Below are 4,590 nucleotides of genomic sequence, written 5' to 3'. Positions count from 1 at the left end.
CATGATGGGCCTTGTGGAGGACATTTTGCGGCAAAGATGACTGCCTTCAAAATCCTGCAAGCAGGCTACTATTGGCCTACACTTCATCAAGATGTCAGAAGGTATATCAGCCAATGTGACCGATGCCAAAGGATGGGGAAACCGACTCAAAGGGATGAGATGCCTCTCCAACCTCAAGTGACTCTTGAGCCATTTGAGAAGTGGGGTATGGATTTTGTGGGTCCAATCAACCCTCCTTCCAGGCAAAGGTCTTACATCTTTGTGTGCACAGACTACCTGACAAAGTGGGAAGAAACCAAGGCAATCAAAGCAGCAACAGAAGAAAAGGTGGCTGAGTTCTTAAGAGAAAACATCTTCTACAAATTTGGCTACCCAAGAGAGTTAGTCACCGATCAAGGAAGCCAGTTCACCTCCAATTTGATTGAAGACCTATTAGCTCATCACAAAATCAAGCATAGGACTTCCACCCCCTATCATCCTCAGGCAAATGGGCAAGTGGAAGTCACCAATAGAGCATTGGAAGGGATCTTGACTAAGGTGGTGAGCAGCAGTAGGAAAGATTGGGCAGATCGCCTGGTTGAGGCCACATGGGCTTACAACACCACTTGGAAGACCACAACCGGCTTCACACCTTATCAGCTGGTCTATGGGAAGAGAGCTTTGCTGTCTATTGAATTTGAATACAACACTTTGAAGATGGCAGCTCAACTGGACCTAGATCTCAGCCATGCCCAACAAGAAAGGTTATTGCAGCTGAATGGGTTGGACGAGCACTGAATGCAGGCCCTCCTTCACTCAGAAGTGGTTCAACTTCAGAGAAAGGTGTGGCATGACCAACATCTCAATGACAAGAAATTTCAGCCAGGAGATTGGGCACTGTTGTATGATTCCAGGCATAAAGATTTCAAGGGGAAGCTGAGAACCAGATGGCTGGGACCATATGCAGTGGAAAAATGTCATGACAATGGATCTGTTCTTATTCATACCATTGATGAGGAGGCCATCCCCATACTTGTCAATGGGCATCGACTGAAGATCTACAGGAAACCTCTCTCAAGACAAGAGTTCATCAAAACTGTGGAGAAATCAGTGCTGGTCATAGAGAAGGGTTCTGCCTCTATTTTGGGCATACCCTGAAAGTTCAAAAAAAAAAAAAAAAAAAAAAGGAAAAATAAAGATCCTTGGGTGAAAACCTTTCTGAGGCTCCCAAGGCAGATGGTAGGAGTGAAAACCTCATTGAGGCGCCCCTACTGTCTTTCAAAAAAAAGGGGAAAGAGATTTGAAAAAGAACCTTGAGTGAAAACCTCTCTGAGGCGCTTAAGGCAGATGGCAAGGGTGAAAACCTCATTGAGGCACCCCTGCTGTCTTTCAAAAAAAAAGAAAAAAAAAACAATAAATAAAAAAAACAGGGACATCAAATTCACAGTGTGGCAATGCATGCAGGTTGCAGGTATTCTAGGAAGAAGAGGAGGTCTCTCAACTCAAAGTCAAGGGTCCTTATCATGCTACCAGGTGACCTCACCAGCACCTCCTCTGAAAACACTCATCTTCTCCAAGGTATGGGCATGATTTCATCACAGCGTAGTCTTCTACAGGAAGCTGCAGATTTTCTACAGGAAGTTCTGTATTTCTACAGGAAACTTCCTGTAGAAGTTTTGGATGGCCCAGAAATAATTGTGTGAGGAGATCTAACGACCAAGGTTCTACATGGAGGCATGCAAGCTACTATCTTCTCCACCACACACTGTTGTCACGTCCTTCTACCACCCCGGTCGACATGCAATAAAAATACCTGCACAATCAAAACAGATCAGTGGATTATCAAGAGAAAGCGATTACTAAATGACAAAAGATGCCGAGATGCCATGCCATACTCATCGCAGCTATCCAAGGGCCCTGTGAGCGTGATCATGATACCACTATCTTCACCGCTCAGCATGCACCCTAGGAGGAAAAACTGCTACAGGACATCCTACAGGAATCCCGTAGCAGTTAAGCCAACTAGAGTGTACACCATTCAATCGCTTGCAACATGCAATAATAATAAAGCGGGCACATGCAACCGAGTCATGAGCTTCATCATCAACAACCTGCAAAGAGGAACCTCTGGACCTGTGCAAATAGCAGCAGCAAGCAAATCTAGTCATCGTCGTCCTGAAGCTTGGAAAATAATGTCGCGGCCGCACAGGTAAGTGCCTTGCCCTTTCTTTCGTCGAATTACATGAATATTACTTTGAAATGTTTGCAAGTATTAAATGAATGGGTTGAGCGGTCATATGGCCATTCGACTGGCCACGTCGACCAGTCAGATGGTCCAGTCGGATGTGTAAAAGGTGGTCGTGGCAAAAAGAACGGGTAGTGGACACGTGAGAACCATCCAGTCGGGGAGAAGCGCGTTTTAACAGAAATGACGGCGTCGGATCTGTGGAGAGTAATGCGGCAGTCAGGGAACCTGCAGGAGAATGATTATGTGACGTCGTCCAACGGTCCGGCAGGGACAGCTCACCCCCACGCCACGGATTCCGCCGGATTCAAATCTATCGGCTCGATCGCCACCACACGCATTAATCAATCAGCCGTTTCGAAGTCGAGTGAACATCCGATATACTCCAAGTCTTCGGTCGTTCGAACGTCTAATAGCATCACAGAGGGCGCAGAACCACTGCAGTGTTCTCCAGAATCCATGCGCTGCTTCTGCAGGAAAGCTCCGCTACAGGAAGCTCACTGCCACGAGGAAAATTGGGCTCTTCACGTCAAAGGTGGCGAATTAAAAAGGTAAGCCTGAACCTTACCTCCCATGCAATTGGTTTCGAGGGTGGCAGAGTCGACGTTCTACAGTCTGCTCATAAAAGAATTACAAGTGTTGTCTGCCGTGTGCATGAATTGTCGTCGAGATGTCAGTAAGGTTTCCTACAGGATATGATTTGTAATTAAGCCCTGTTAAGGCTCATCTGGAGATAATCTTCGTAAATTGTATGCGTGGTAGAGGCGTAATTCTACGCTCTGTCCCAAAAGGCTAATTTTTTTCGCATCTGCCACCTCTAGCTGACGTAGCAGTCTTTCACCATGCCGGGTGGGTTCATCAGAAAGGAACCAACCGACTCAAATAAACTAAGAGAGAACCCTGAGGTAGTAGAGTTGTTCACTCGCACGCAATGGATGTCGTTCTGTGACAAATTGCAAGGGTATGATGATGAGGTGGCAGAGGAGTTCTTGTGAGCTCTGAAGCCAAAATCAAAGACATTAGCCACCATCAATTTCAGGGGTTTGAGTCTCAGACTCACCCCACAGTTCATCAGTCGAGTTACCAAGCTCCCAATGGGGGTACCATGGGACAAAGAAGATAGGAAATTAGGCCAAAAGGCTAAGAAGGAATTCTTTCCGCCTGAGGAGCAGTTCTCAGAAGATAAAAACGGGATTCGCAGGACCAGCTTACTGCCACTTTGGAGCGAAGTCAGCCTCCAAATCATGAAATACATCACCTGCGAAGGTCGGTTTAGCATTGTGTATGGGTACCATTTTCGGCTACTCACAAAATTAAGGCATCAGATGGACCTACCTGCAGAGAACAAATTAAGTATTCCCTACTTTCTATTGCAGTCTATGACTGAATGTGCCACCAAGTTAAGAGAAGGCACACCAGACCAGGTAGCCCATCACGGGCTCATTAAGCTCCTCGTGGAGGATGCACTCCACACATAAAAAGTCCCTCTCTCATGGGAAGCCTTCCGCAATTTGACTAAGGATGGCGATATAAAAATGTTGACTGAAGAGCTTGGTTCCTCCAGCAGCGAGGAGAAGGAGTCAGTACCCGCAGGGAAGAAAGAAAAAGGCCGGAGACCCACGACCAAAGCACCGAAGGCAGAGAAAGAGGAGAAACAAGAGAAAAAGGGTGCCAAAGAGAAGGAGGGCACACCCATATTAACGCCCAGAGAGAAAAGATTACAAAGCAGGGTGGACAACACCGAGCAGGTCCACATTAGAAAAGGCACCTCGACAACAGCCTCGACCAATTCAAAAAGTAAAACACCCTCAGCAAATCAAACCAAAGCAGTGCCACCTGTTTCTACAGGAAAACCAAAACCGGCTTCTACAGGAAGCCAGAAATCAGCTGATAAAGGGCCTTCTACAGGAATCCCTGAGAAAAGAAAACCCAAGGAAAAGAAAGCCAACATTCTTGCAAGGGAGGCAGCAGCCGTGCTGGCCGCCCTTAGTACACCTCCTAAGCCAAAGGAAAAGAGAAAGAGGGAGGCCCCTCTATATTTTAAAGCTCGGAGAAGTGTGAGAATAAAAACGGGCAAGCCACAGCCTCCATCCAGCAGCCAAATCACTATAGAGGATGCCCCTACTTCGCTCAAGGAGAGGTCCCCCTCAAATATATCGGTCACCTATGAGAGGGGGAGCCCGAAAACAACTACTTGGAAAGAAAGGTTAGACCAATTGGCTGCAAAATCCCGGCTATAGGATGCTGAGGCTGCTCTATAGGAAACCTTAGCCCGGCTTAAGGAAACAGAGAGGATGGAAGGAGAAGCACCCTCATCACCACCAAGGGAGGACGAAGTAGAGCCACCAAGAGAGGAAGAGAAAGAG

Source organism: Pinus tabuliformis, chromosome 1_2 (genome assembly GCF_031772625.1).
Source record: "Pinus tabuliformis cultivar Carrire ecotype Pingquan chromosome 1_2, CPIR1, whole genome shotgun sequence".
NCBI lineage: Eukaryota > Viridiplantae > Streptophyta > Pinopsida > Pinales > Pinaceae > Pinus > Pinus tabuliformis.
Note: the sequence above shows the minus strand (reverse complement) of the source record.